Source organism: Leptinotarsa decemlineata, unplaced genomic scaffold (genome assembly GCF_025532065.1).
Source record: "Leptinotarsa decemlineata unplaced genomic scaffold, Ldec_3_MD MMD2_tig00002159_RagTag_RagTag, whole genome shotgun sequence".
Taxonomy (NCBI): domain Eukaryota; kingdom Metazoa; phylum Arthropoda; class Insecta; order Coleoptera; family Chrysomelidae; genus Leptinotarsa; species Leptinotarsa decemlineata.
The window spans coordinates 1,790,498-1,806,401 of record NW_027412574.1 but is presented as its reverse complement, the minus strand read 5'-3'; the positions used below and the strand labels follow the sequence as shown (position 1 = coordinate 1,806,401).

Sequence of the window (15,904 nt, the reverse complement as noted above, 5' to 3'; positions counted from 1 at the left end):
TCGGGGACGAATCTATATATGTATATAAAAGTAGGATGTTTAATGACTGAATCTATGAATTAATTAGATGATATCTTGAGGTTGCAGTCAAGGTCAGGGATGAAAACTCTTTGCTAGTTTGTCAAGCTTTCGGAAATGTTTATTTCCTTCTTCAGGACAACTGAAATGATAATTGTAAAAATATATGTATAAAACGTTACAAATATAACTTATTCAACATGAGATTAATATAAAAAATTAGCAGCAAATCGAACGAAAAATAATTCAAAAGTTAATTATGACATGAATCAATTAATGACAGTTATTTGTTGATAACAAAAATAATTAATGAATCGAAGAGGTTTTGTATTAAAGTGTATAATATATTAAAATTCTTGCAAAGCGCTTTCGACTTTTGTCATCATCAGTGCTCACCTGAAAGTAAGTGATCTAGTTGAAAAGGGAATTTAGTGAAATTGAAGTTGTGAAATTTTAAGGTTAAAAAATTTGGAAAATTGTTTGAGATTACTTACTTGTCAGGCAACAGGAAGTATCATGATAAGTGAATTGTACATTGTAATATTTAAAATTATATAAAATAAAATAGGCTTATAGCCAAAAAATACATTTTTTGGATTCAGGCCATGTGGTTCAGTCAAAGTATTTTATGAAGAAGGACAACTTGAGACAGAATGTGTCAAGTGTCATGTTAAAATAATGGTACCAACTTGAGGAGTGGTCCATTATGGGTTTGATTGAATATATAATATTATATATATTCAATATATTGATAATATTCAATTGTTATGTTAACAGATTGTTGAACACTCCCTTATCTCCCTCCAATTTTAATTTAGAATTAAATACTTTAAAACAGATTGCTGTCAACAATGGTTATCAACCATATATCATTCACAAATTAATCAGTAAATTTAAACTCAGATCAGATAGAAGATTGGCCTTTAACTCCACCACCTTGGTTAATTCACCTTCTGTGAGATATTTTTCCTTACCGTATTTTGATCAAAATATGTGTACTGCTATTTCCAAATTTATAGAAAATACCATACCTGGTACAAAAATTTCCTTTAAATCTCAAAACAACTTAAGTAACTTTTTAGTAAATTCTAAAGATAAAATCAACAAATTGAACTGTAGCGGAGTCTACAAGCTTAACTGTTCTGATTGTTCGGCATCTTACATTGGTAGAACCTGTAGACCTCTTTTCACTCGTATTAATGAACATATAAAAAAACCTGATAAATCTGCTTTTGGCCATCACATAAAATTTCACAACCACAACTTTAGTCCCAATAGAAATTCCAAAATATTACATAAAATAGATAATAAAAATTTCCTTAGACTTGACTTGTTTGAAGAGTTGGAGATTTCTAAAGAACTTTCCAACAATGATCATTGTCTGAATACTCAAGTAAACTTGAACAGAGATTTCCTTCCCCTTCATAAGAGGATTATGAATTATTAATTAATCACAGTTTATTAATATAATTTATTCAATATTTTTCCTCTACATATTCAATCAAACCCATAATGGACCACTCCTCAAGTTGGTACCATTATTTTAACATGACACTTGACACATTCTGTCTCAAGTTGTCCTTCTTCATAAAATACTTTGACTGAACCACATGGCCTGAATCCAAAAAATGTATTTTTTGGCTATAAGCCTATTTTATTTTATATAATTTTAAGTATTACAATGTACAATTCACTTATCATGATACTTCCTGTTGCCTGACAAGTAAGTAATCTCAAACAATTTTCCAAATTTTTTAACCTTAAAATTTCACAACTTCAATTTCACTAAATTCCCTTTTCAACTAGATCACTTACTTTCAGGTGAGCACTGATGATGACAAAAGTCGAAAGCGCTTTGCAAGAATTTTAATATATTATACACTTTAATACAAAACCTCTTCGATTCATTAATTGAAATAAGTGTATTCAGCTTTTCCAAATCCTTTTAACAAAAATAATGATTTGTTTTACATCAGTCAGTTACATAATTGATGAATCAGCATTACTATTTCTTCTTCGACTATCATTATCTAATTTAAATAAATAAGTATAAGCTTGACTGAGATTATTCAAGTCAGTTTTTATATTCATGGATTTCAATTCTTTATTTATGTGTATCATTTCTAGAAAAGAACGTTTGTGGGGATTTTGTTCAATTTCTAAAATACTAGCATTAGTATAGTCTATTTGGTGGTCTAATTCATTAGAAATGGTGGTTTAATAATTTATACAAAAAAATGTGGATAAGACAAGACTAGCATCATCATATGATTCTACTGCTACTACTGATTTAAAGCATTTTATATGCATTTGGGCGAACCATAGCTTTCAGTAATGCGGGTAAATGATTGAATTCTCTGTACTAATGTTTGTATTAGTTTGCAATTGTAACTTCATTTCTAATTTCATTCCACGAATATCATTGATGAACAAATCTCTCAAACCTTTGCAAAGTCACGCATCGGCATCAATTATTTCAATTGACTGTCGAGGGCAGCTACAAATCTCAGAAAGCAAGACTTAGTTTGAAATTGCAACTTTTCATACTCCAGAGACAAGTATTATCTCTCCCATGTTACCAATTCTTGTCCAAAATTGGTAAGATACCGCTAATACGAGCAAGAGAAGCTTTTTACTTATTCAGTAAGACAAATATCCAGGCTGGTTTAGTTTAGTTAGTCAAACTCTGAGAAGAAGGTGAAATAAACTGAATGCTGGAGAAGTTTTAAAAGATTGCAATAAAGAACTGATGAATCAACATAAGTAACAAGCAAAAAAGTTAATAGCATAAGCCAAAATGACGATAGAAACAAAAAAATTAGATAAAATAATCCAACCTATTCCGGGAGGAAAAAGCAATAAACCTAAACCTGACAATGAATATGGCAATGAATATCTCGGACCTTATAGCAATTACTAGACCAATAACATTCCATAACGAATGTTATAAAACAAATTGAATAGAAAAAAGCGATTCTCGAATAATATCATGTTCACGTGAAAGTAGTTGTTTCGTGATTTTCAATGTTCATGTGTAAGTAGTTGTTTTAGGAGGATTTTTTTTCCAGTTTGTATCTGAAAGCAATTTACAAGTATGATCTAAACATCTTCATGAAATGTTTATTTAGAACTTGTATTTTCCTCTTTTGAAAGTTTCTCACAATTTTTCATATAAAGATGGAAAAGTGAGAACCAAAAATCTCAAAAAGTAATCTCTCCTATATATACAGTGTGACCCATTTAAAATGGAACCACCCCTGTAGAATGTGCATTTTTCAATCAATCTCAATTTTTTTTTATTGAAATATTAAGCATGAAAAACTGTATCTTGACCCTAACTTTCACAATTTTAGTTTCATTTCCAAGGCACTCTATGGTTTTTTTTGTTTGTCAAAAACGGCAAAAGTTTATTAGGCAATTTTTGTTTTCAAATTTGACTACACCACTGGATTTGTAGTCGTTATAGATCCAAACTGTCAAATTTTCATTAAAAAATATTTGTTAACAACGAAGTTACAACAACTTCAATTTTGGAAACAAAGTATTTGTTTGTAATTTTTATTCAGATTATAGACATATTTGAGATCTGACAACACTGTCATCACCAAGTAGAACACCAGTGAATTTGTACAGTGAAAATCCGAAGTCAACAGCTCAATGCGTTCTACAGTTATAACTCCTGAAAATATGGTAATGTGAGAGATTTGTGGTGCAAGCGTTTTGTAATAAAAATCTGACTACGCCACTGGATTTGTGGATAATATTACCTTAAAATCATTCATTTGAGTGTAGGTTACGAGAAGTGTATTCTAGAATACATTTTCAAGTTATGCAGTACTTAGTACATTCTTCCGCATAGCCGCTAAAATCAAATTGATTTAAAGCATGGAAATCATTTATTCAATAATAAAACAGAGAGCAGGACAAAAATTGTTCCCTGTAAATTCTTCATAACTCAGCTAAAACAATCTTTTAGAGGAGATATCAATAATTTGAGGAAGCTGAACTCATTATGCAAAGGTTTTATAATAAATCAACAGTAGGCTGTGATTTTGACAGTTAATCATAAATAAAATAATAGTTGTTAGTTACGTGCATTTAATAATGGCTTTGCAATTATCATTAGAAGAAAGAATTGAAATTGTGAGAATTTCTGGGGATAATTATCATAGTGAAAGAGAAGCAGCTAGGATATTTATTCACAGACATCCAAATCGACTTCCCATTGACAGAAGCACCGTCAGTAAAATTAACAAAACATTTAAAGAAACCGGTGCAGTCAGCAAACATATTTTAAAAAATAATCACCGAAGAAGAAATTTAAACGAAGGTGCTGTTTTAGATTATTTTAGAAACCACCCAAACAGAGGTTTACGAGTCGCCAGTTTGGATTTAAACTTACCGAGAGAGACTATTCGACGATGTCTTAAACAAAACAAAATGAGAGCATTTAAACCTAAATTTCTTCACTCTTTAAAGGCAGGTGATGAAGTGAAACGTATGGAATTTTGTTTGTGGGCACAAGGCGAGTACCTGAATACAAGAAATTTTTTAAACTGCATAATGTTTAGTGATGAAGCTTCTTTCAGCACCAATGGGGTAGTTTCATCGCAAAATGCTCGGTATTGGGCTACGGAAAATCCGCACTGGATCATAAATTGTAAAAGTCAATATTCCGAAAAAGTTAACGTTTGGTGTGGTATAGTACAAAATAGAATAATAGGTCCATATTTTTTTGATGGAAACATAAACGTTCAAAATTTTTTGGAATTTCTAAATAACCAATTATCGGACGAAATAGATGAAATGCCTCTTGCGGAACAAGTAAATTTATATTTTCAGCTCGACGGCTGTTCCGTGCACAATTCGAGGATTGTTAAAGAGTGGCTAAATAACCAGTTTCCAAATCATTGGATAGGACGAGGTAGTGACTTAATTGAATGGCCACCTAGATCGCCTGATCTAACAATATTAGACTTTTTTCTGTGGGGTATTCTGACACAAAAAGTATACAGAACAAGACCAACGAATCGAGCTGAACTCATGCAAAGGATACGACAAGCTTGTGCCGAAATTACAGTTCAACAAATAAGAAATAGTGTAAACAATATTCGGAAGAGATACGATAAATGTATTGAACTTAATGGAGGTTTGGTAGAAGCCACAAAAATTTAAATGTTTAGTTTTAAATCAATGTTAGTATCAGTTTTTTCTTAATGGCAATTAATTGTTGAATAAATACTTTGAAACTTGTTTGTATACATTTTGTTTTCATCAGCTATAGAAGAAGGTAGAGTAAGTTCAGAATCTCATAAAATGTGATTTTCCAGGTGCGCTGTTACAAAAGTACTATTATTTATTATTGGGAAACTTCCAAAAAGCTTACAAGTATGACCATTAATACTTCAAGATTCTATCAAGATTTGGTAAAAGCGCAATTGGGAGATCCCATGACATGAGATTCTGAACTTGGTCTACTACTGCCTAACTTGAAAATGAACTTTTAATTTTCTGTTATTCAATTATTCAATTTTTATTTTAATTTTCACTTCTCGTAACCTACACTCAAATGAATGATTTTAGGGGAATATTATCCACAAATCCAGTTCACATTACCATATTTTCAGGAGTTATAACTGTAGAACGCATTGAGCTGTTGACTTCACTGTACAAATTCACTGGTGTTCTACTTGGTGATGACAGTGTTGTCAGATCTCAAATATGTCTATAATCTGAATAAAAATTACAAATAAATACTTTGTTTCCAAAATTGAAGTTGTTGTAACTTCGTTGTTAACAAATATTTTTCAATGAAAATTTGACAGTTTTGATTTATAACGACTACGAATCCAGTGGTGTAGTCAAATTTGAAAACAAAAATTGCCTAATAAACTTTTGCCGTTTTTGACAAACAAAAAAAACCATAGAGTGCCTTGGAAATGAAACTAAAATTGTGAAAGTTAGTGTTAAGATACAGTTTTTCATGCTTAATATTTCAATAAAAAAAAATTGAGATTGATTGAAAAATGCACATTCTACAGGGGTGGTTCCATTTTAAATGGGTCACACTGTATATATATATATATATATATATATATATATATATATATATATATAAAAGGTAGCTATAGCTGCCTAGGTGGTGATGTTAGATGATGCCTGGGAATGCTGGGTCTTCTAACTGAAACCACAAATGTGCGGTTGGCTCCTGTTGGTGACACCGTGCAAATGTGATGTTTTTTTTTTTTGGTAACCAGTTGTTGTCCACCTTTGCAATTGGCTGAACCGCGCTGATGAGGCCAATAGCCAGAAACACGTGTCCGCGGTTTGCTTCCATATTTCTTGAGTGTCATGTCTACGAATTTCCTCCTTTTGATTTATATCATACACACTCAATAATATATATATATATATATATATATATATATATATAATAATATATATATATATATTTTGCTTTCTTCTCAACAGTTTATAGGGTTTTTTGTTTTCATTTTTTACTTCAACGTTTTATGATATTTTATTATATTTCATAATATTGTCAATATGAATGTACTTTTTCGGACTGTAAATGTTATAGGTTCGGACTTCAAATTTCTAAAAAACGGTGTTCTCTATTATACAACTCTACTTTAAAGTTGAACGCAAAAATATTCGTAATGAGACTAAAAAAAAATCTATATATCATTAAATTCCATTCAGTTTGTTTCCAGCAATTTTATCCGCTAATAATGACTGATTATTTATTTATGGCCTCAGTAAATAACACAAATTTGAACTGATTTTGAAATGTATTATTTAAATTATATTTATATAACATGTATATTAATGAATTGCAGTACTAACACGCTTGTTTTACTTCATCAATGATTTGTGAACAATTATGTAAATAAATCATCCGGACATACACTGTGCTAATGGCATAACTATTGAATTATTCCATCGAAACGAATTCTCAGCTAGAATTATAGGTTCCATAAAACTTCAATGACCCGGTAAACATAAGGGTGGTAGGGCGATTCAAGTCGATATGTGAATCCATGTAAAATATAAAATCGACAATTTCAATGAATGAATTAGAGCATTAATTATTAGTGAAATCGCTAATCAAAAACATTAATAATCAATACACTACGGATCCTACATATTTATTTCAGCATATAGACGAAAACTTCGACTGAAAAAAATATATTCCTTTCGAACATCCACTAATGAGGATATCTTAATTGGATCCAATTTAATTCAGCTTTAAAGTGTAAACTAGCAGAAAACGTTAATTGGAGTTTGTTGGAATATTTTTCATTTCTTAGATATATTTAATCACCTGTACATCTATAATGGGTGCTCAATCTTACTGAGATCGATAATAACGAATTTCCCACTGGCATCTTTTTCCAGCATATAATCTGGTTTCCTAGCACAATAAACGTAAAATATTTGTTTTTGCTAATGTATAGAATGACTCATGAGTCTTAGTCCAAACTCAAGGAGATGATAGAGGAGGTCATTTCGCATAAAGTTTTCGAGCAATTTTTACTTTCACGATTTCTAAGAAAAAATTGTTTTCGATCAAAAAATATGTACATTTTCAAAGTAGTAGCGGGAAATATGGAAGCCTAATTTCTGTTTTACATTTCTATTTGTTTGAATAACTGCATATTTTGAATTCTTGTAATTTATTCAAGCGAACAAAGTTAAAAAAAGCACCTCTTTTGATAAGAAATACCACAATTTTTGTTGATCAAAACAAAATCGTTTTACCACGCTTTTATATGTACGTATGTTTGTTTGTTTGTCAGTTTGTTTGTAACTCCAGAATTATTGACATTATTGCTTGATCTATTCGCGAGCAGATGGCGCGATTAACACTCCTTTTATTAGCTTTACCTGTATGTATGTATGTTTCTTTGTTTGTTTGTAACTCTCACGCTCGGGATCTGAATTTGACAGAATTATCGATATTATTACCTGATCTATTCGGGGGCAGATGGCGCTGTACGTAACCTCCTTGATATAATTCGAACTCACTTTACATGTATTTCTTCACTTGAAAAAATTATTTTTTTTATTAACACGCGCGCCTGCTGCCTCATTTGTAACCCTCCTTTGCGCGCCTGCTGCCTTGGGCTTGGTAGCTGATTTTCGGGCTCCCTCTCCGGAATCGGAAAAAATCAATAATATATGTCTGATTGATTCCAAAGTTTAGATAAAATAAATATAGTTCAAAAAGACTAAAAATACGCTTTTATAGCATACGAAACTAAAAACTGTACATCAAGCGCCAGTCGCTTTTTTCACAATAATAATATTATTTTTCGTTCGTTATTGTTTTAAGCTTTTTTGAAAATAAATTACCTTTTTAGATCGATGCTCTTTAAAAGCGTGTTTTTTTAGTTTTTCAAACTATATTTATTGTTTCAAAGTTTCAAGTCAGTAAGTTTTATCAAATGACTCATCCCTGATAAGAAAATAAAATTGTTACCTTGGTCTCGTGGCAGTATGTGGAAACTTCTATAGATTTGTATGTAGATCATACACATTTTTTATATAGAATTATTTCTTGAAATATATAAATGTTTATTGTAAATAATTCGTGTAATAATATTAAGCAAATCTGCTAGTAATTAGCCCGAAAACAATTTATTCCAATTCGTAGTAAATGCCCAAAATGTTATCCGTTATTTTTCGAATGAAGGAGCACGTTTTCAAATGTTTGTCTTACAGATGTTTTGAATAGTATTAGTCTTCAATAAGGTATTAAGTGAAACGGCTGAATTTTTTACTACTGGGGTGTCACTGCACTGTTTATATTTATATTTTTCAACTCCATAAAGGTTTTGTCTTAAAGATAAATTTACCCGTTTTAATTTCCAATTTCCTTTCAAAAAGGAATGTAAATGGGTTCTAGGGAACATGTTTCAAGTTTCTTCAAAATGAAAGCTTTGATTAATTGAAAGCTTTTATTTTGAAAGCTTTCGATTAACTTTGTTAGTTGAAGCAAAATCTCGTTATCGATCTTCATGGAATTCTCAACTCATTCAGGAGGACTGCAATATTTAGGTTTCATTATATTCAAACTTAGGAAAACTGATTTTGCTGATATTCAGTTTACTCTTATAATTACTGTAATATTTGTTTGAAGGTGGTTGACAATGTTTTGTGGTGAATTTCAAGAGTTCGGACTTCTATTGTCTGATATGATATAAATTGATTTGAAATCCCGGAAAGAATCTATAAAAATTTAAATGATTAGCTGAAAAATAACAATTATATTAAGGAGAAAAAAAGAAATTACAATGACATTAACAACAAGCAACAATCAAAAATTGAACTATTAACAAGAAATGAAAATTAAAAAGTATTAACAAGAAATGAACATTTAAAATTAAAATAAATTAAAAGCAGATTCTGATGTTATACTTGGACACTTGGACCCAATTCTTCTTATCCTTTTCGACAATCCTCTGCTGTAGGGAAGTACAAGTACTGGTTGTGGCGGCTTCTTTTCCTTATGAGGCTCTTGCTATCTTCTAGCCAAATTCTGGTCTACCATCACTTTGGAGTAACCATTCCGTTGAAGGTCATTTTTGATGATGCCTAGTTCCTTCACGAGATCTTCTTTTGTATTACAGAGCCCAAAAGCACGGTCTACCAGAGTCTTGATGATTCCTCTCTTAGTCGATTGACGGTGGTTGGATTCGTGGTTCAGATACTGTCCCGTGTGAGTGAGTTTTCGGTATACAGATGTTTTCCATTTATTGTCGGTCCTCTTCACCAATACGTCTAAGTATAGCAATTCGTTGTGGACTTCATTCTCCATTGTGAAAGTGATGCAAGGAGGTTGTTGAGTGTTTCAGGAAGGTGCCTACTTCTGCATTCAATTTTATATCATATTAGACAATTTAGACAAATCCGAACTAATGAAATGCATTGTAATATTTGTCAGCAATTCATAATGACTAGTGTATTGGTTTCGTTCAGTCACCCAACTCACAGCATCCCAAAAGTTCCGAAAATAGAAAAAGGAATAAAAAGCTGCAAATCAGTATCGGTGGTAACCGATAAGCAAATTCACGGGATTTTGTAGTGAACACTTTAATACATGCATCTAAAATACTGCCATGCTTTAATATATGTAATAGCACTTATCTAGCCTATTGTATGCCAAATACTCATAAAAATTATCATGATCAAGTAGGTTTTTCTACAAACAGAATAAATAAAAGTGTAACTGTACATGAAATATATTTATGAAAAACTATTACTGGGGGTGTTTATCAACGCAAAGGCGCAATTAACTTTAAAATGTTCGTCTGTTTATAATAATAATAAGGTGCGGGTTTCACTACTGTATTGTGGTAAACTTCACTCAAGATTCAGGCTTCGATTTATTGTATTGGTTTCATATATAAAAGAGTTGTCAATTTTAAAAATCACGTCAAATATTTGTTGTTTGATACATAGTTCACGTTTGTAAGTATCATTCGAAAGTTATTTTCTCATTGCGAATATAGAACCTTCTATTCTATATTATGTACACACTTTAAGTTTACTAGAGTGACCCGACACCTGTACTGAAAATATTATGGTTTCATAAAATCCTATTAATCTCTTTATAGTAGTTTCTGAGAAACCTACAAAATGTCAGGAAAGAAGCTAAGAATTTGAATTTCTAATGCGGTCGACATGTTTACTTTTGTGTGTTTTCTTGTCTAGCCCAATCCTGGAGTAAATTTCGAGTTGATGTCTTGGATGATGAATTGATAATAAATGGTAGCAATGAAATGAAAAATTTGTACTTCAGTTAATTCACCAACTTGCAATATTTTGAGAAAAAATAGTTATTTTCACTGAGTGAAAATACGTACTGTGTACAACATATTTGAATCCGGATTATACTGACTATTGCTTTTCGAAAACCATAACTGATTATTAATCAAAATTTCATAGTTTCCAATATTTCAAAGTTTTGTATATAAACTAACCCCTCAGTCAACCCCTCAAGGTAGTGCTTTCTAAACTTGTTTTCTATGATTTTAATTTTTTTCAGATTGTGAAAGTTCTCCACGACCTCCCAAAAACTTCAAAGGATAATGTTCAAAAATCTAACAAAAAACTTTAATTTTTCGATAGAAGAATCAGATGAAAAGATAGGCATTGCGTTTCAGTCATTTCAACCGAAGAAATCTAAAGAAAACACACTTCATTCTCGAAAATACACTGTCTATATAATATAACGTATAAAACTCAAAATATTGCGACAAATGTGATCCTGCTTAGACTCAAAAAACTATCAACACCCGATATTAAAATACCATCATTAAATCGCATAGGTTGGTGGTATTAATGAAAGGCTTTGTGTACGTCCACAATTGTTTTGAAGCCTTTTATGCGTTTTCTGTATTCGCATTACGGCCAGCACCAGACTTTTAATAACTGCACTTTTTGCAAAAGAGAACAAAAGATAAATCTGAATGGGATCGTGGTAGAGAAGTACACTTTAACGTTGCGGTTCGTATATAGTATGGGCGGATGAGTAACACTGACTGCAATAAAATGAATCCGATGCCATTTCTCTATTAATTCTTTGTTGGTGACATTCACCTCCAAGTTATGTCGGATGAACAAACAATCTTTCACCAATGATGTAAGTATCATCCAGTATTCGCATATAAATTTCATTTAAAATAGATTGCAACAACTTAACAAAAATATTTCTGCAATCTGATCTTATTGAAGTTTACAGCTCTTAAATTTCTTGAAAAGTCAATACTTGTACACTTTTTTTTTCGAACGTTCCCATAAGACAAAAGAGACATGGATCAGTATATCGCCCTAAGCATTCACCATAAATTTTCCATTCACATTCGATAATTATTGTGTGGAGACTTGTAATTGTACCGTTCCTACAATGCCATCGTATTCAATTTTTAATATTTTTTTAAGTCACAATTGCCATTCGAATTTTCTTTTGAAAAAAAAATTGTTAAGAATATCTGCACCTTTCTGCATTGTTCAGTAACCATCTTCACCTACACGAAAGAGGCATTTGTTTCAAAAATCTAAAATGTCAAACTGAAAATTCTTCAAGCGTTCATATGTTTTGTATTGACTATTTGCAATAGTTTTTGTATTTTGGAAAACATGGTTTGACTTTCAACTTCTTTATCTTCATAAAAAAGAAGTGGAAATCTTTCAAAAAGAAAGGAAAAAATTAACTTCAAATAAAATTAGGTCAAAAACATGTGGATCAAACTGGGAGAAAAACATACTACTTTAACTTAATTGTTGAATTTCACGAAAGAAAAAGTTCTTTCAAAACGACTACATTCATATGAACATTGTATTACAAACAAAACTTTTTCCTATTCACTTTGTTATACTTCGAACATTTGTTGTGGAATTGAAACAGATATTATTCATATGAACGATACATAAATAATAAAAGGATTCGCAAAGTTTCGGGTAGAAAATACTTATAGAGTCCCTATGAATAAATAATATTGGTTTCAATTCCATAACGAATGTTTGCGAGTACAGAGAATAAGAAAACGTGATTTTTGTGTAATTCAATTTAGATATGAAAATAGTTATTTCGAAACGATATTTCTTTTGTGTGATTCAATGTTCATGTTGAAGTAGTTTTGTATTTGTGTCTAAAAGAAACTTCTGTACAATATCTACACATTTTTGTAGATGGTTTATTAATGAGTAAATTTATTTCTTTCTTCGGAAATTTCCCTTTTGATACATTTTACTTATTATAGTTTTAAAAACTGATATTAATTAGGGCAGAAGTATTCAGTGCGTTCAAGCATCAGAAAATAACAAAATCTGAGATACTACCCGGCCAGATGTCTATGTATTACGATAACTGTTTTACATCAGAATAATATATTTATGATTAACTTAATCACTGAATTTATTTAAATTAATATTTTTTATGTAGTTCATACAATATTTAAAAATTTTGACAATAAAAAAAGACGATAAAATACGAAAAAATTTTAAATATCAAGGTATATTAAGGTAACATACATATTTATATGTATTCATTATTCTTCATTCATCATCATCCGGGTAATGTTCATCGTTGTGTAAATCATCTTCATCATCAATTGAGTAAGATTCTGTGAAAATTAAACGTAAATTGTAAAATATTAATAATTTATAAATAGATTTGAACATATTCGATAAAGAATTGATTTTGATCAACTTACCAGGAATATTGGCGAAAAAAACTCTGAAGTCATTGGTGGCGTGAATTTTCACCTTTAATTAGTCGTTGACTAGTTAAATAATCAGGTACTTTGTTTCAGTTATTCCTGAAGTTTCCTCTCTCAAAATAGCAGCAGCTGCTTGCAAGGTATCTTGGTCTTTTAGGTGCGCAAATAATGAGTCATCAATAGTTGAAACGCCCTTAGGAGCAACAACTTTTCTTTTTTGACATCAAAATTTGAATGTTATCATTAAATTTCTAGTGAATTTTTTCTTGTAAATAATGCGCGGCAAATATTGATGCTTTATCGGAGCCTTCACTCAATTCTTTAAACATATCGAGATACTCTTTATGCAAATATGACAGAAAACAACGTCCCCGTGTTATGACATTCTCCTCAATTAAATTACAAATTTCTCTATAAACGGTTTCATGTGTCTCTCGAGAGATATGCCATGAAGTACGGAAAGGACTTTTAACCGGTGACCGTTTGTGATTTCTAAATTTTTGTCGACAAAAATCATAATAGTATACTTCATCAGAGGCAACACTTTGTATTTTTATCAAAATTTCATTGTGAATTTCAGAATCTGGTTCCAACTTTGATAAGATATTTATTTGAAATTGATTTTTTTTTAAGTACGTAATGGCTCATTCTTAGACTAATATTGTTTTTTTCTTTTATCACAAAAAAGCACAAATTCAGGTTTGCTGAAGCCACAGTTTCAGGATTCTGAACAGTTAATGGTCCTGTTGAATCTTCCAATTGTCTTTCCTCGAACGGCTGATCTACTGCGACGTCAATATTTTTTTCTACAACTTCATCTATCTCAGTAACGTTCACGTCATTCAAAACGGAATCCTGTACCATTGCATCATCAATTATTGAACTATCAACTAATGTTGATGGTTGTTCAGTCGCAGTGGCATCTGTCAAAAAAAATGTTTTTTTAAAGCTCTAAACGTCTTATAACAACTACTATGATAGCCGGCATAAAAAATATCTTCCGGTAAAATTACATCGTTGCACTTTAATTTATGAAGTTTTCGTAACCTCAAAATATTTCGACATTTTACCATAGTCTCTTCCGAAAATATTAATAATCTTTCAGTTTTTGATGTGTCATAAAAAACACACTGCCCCTTATCTATTTCACTCGACATACTGTCAACAATATTCAACAATAATCAAATGAATAAAATAAAGCAACACTATCAATTTTTTTAAATTCACGCAACACGAGGCATCTATATGAAGGTTGACAAATATACTGAAAACATCTGACGGAAACCATTAGATTTGGGATTATAATAGAGCCCTCTCAGGTACAAATCTTATATTATTCAAATAGCAGGTAGTAAATATCAGAAAAAATATTATAGACTAGAATGAGTATAATAGTAATACTTTGGAGTGATTAAGTAAATCATAAATACATTATTTTCATGTAAAACAGTTATCGTAATACATAGACATCTGGCCGGGTAGTATCTCAGATTTTGTTATTTGCTGATGCTTGTACGCACTGAATACTTCTGCCCTAATTAATATAAGTTTTTGAAACTATAATGAGTGAAATGTATCAATGACAGATCTCGTCAATTACTTTCAAAAATATTTATTTTTAACATTTTCAAATATGTCTGCCACAATGTTGAACGCGAGGTAATGTTCAGCCATTATTATTTTCCTTCCACAATAATAATATATTTCAAAATATCAAAACGGCAAACGTCGTCAAATGCATTTAAAATTACTAAAAAATTGATACCTGTCCTAGCTGCGCACTCACCGCGTCTACCACTTTGGGCTTAGTGAGGTCCCATATCATGTACGGTAGGTATAGGGGCCTCAATGTACAAAAACATAAGTCTGGTCAAATACATACAGGTAGCCGCTCACTGGCTCTTAGACTATAAGTTGTATAACAACACTGAGGCATCATTCCATACTGTTATGTTTTATAGTGTAGTTTTAATGCTTGCTTTGATTTGTGTGTGTGTGTGTTAGTTTCAAGTTAATGAATTTGAAGTTGTGAAGCGATTCAATGGAGAAATACTCGTTTAAAGATAGGTATGTTATTGTAAAAGTACCACGGTGTATACGTCAAAAAGGCGTTAACGAAAAGACGTGTCCTGAGCTGATTCATGTCGTCAACCAATCAGAAAGTGTTTAGTTAGAGTAAACTTCAAAGGGATAACACAGAGGTTCTGAGTACACCTCGAGTGAAACTTCTTGACACTATCAAGTTGGCACTTCAATTTCTAGTGTTGTTTATATTTTGGAAGAAATTGATATAAAATTATATATTTTTTAATATCTCTACTCCCTACTAAAATTATAAATGCGAATGTAAGTTTGTTTGTTACGGTTTCACGGGAAAACTACTCAACCGATCATCATGAAATTTTGTACACATGTTCTTGGAGGTATTAGAAGTAACATAGGATACTTTTTATAAAAAAAGATATTTGTTATGTAAGATAAAAAAAATTGTTTGTCAAAAAAATTCTCAAAATGTAACTACTTTAACGTCATCTACAATTTCTAGCATTCCAGTGATGAAGTTCCATCCCTTAGTACCGTAACACCGTCGCACTGTATTATTCACAGTCACGACAATATCTAATCCAATCCCATCCAATCCGAGTGAAGCCGCGGGTAAA

The 15,904-nt window shown here is 31.1% G+C and overlaps 1 protein-coding gene across 16 annotated transcripts in view; it reads right to left on the bottom strand.

Annotated features, from left to right (window-relative positions):
- Nucleotides 1-15,904, bottom strand: part of dlg1 (MAGUK family member discs large 1) — an 889,881-nt gene that overhangs the window by 96,964 nt on the left and 777,013 nt on the right. The gene's annotated exons all lie outside the window — the stretch shown is intronic.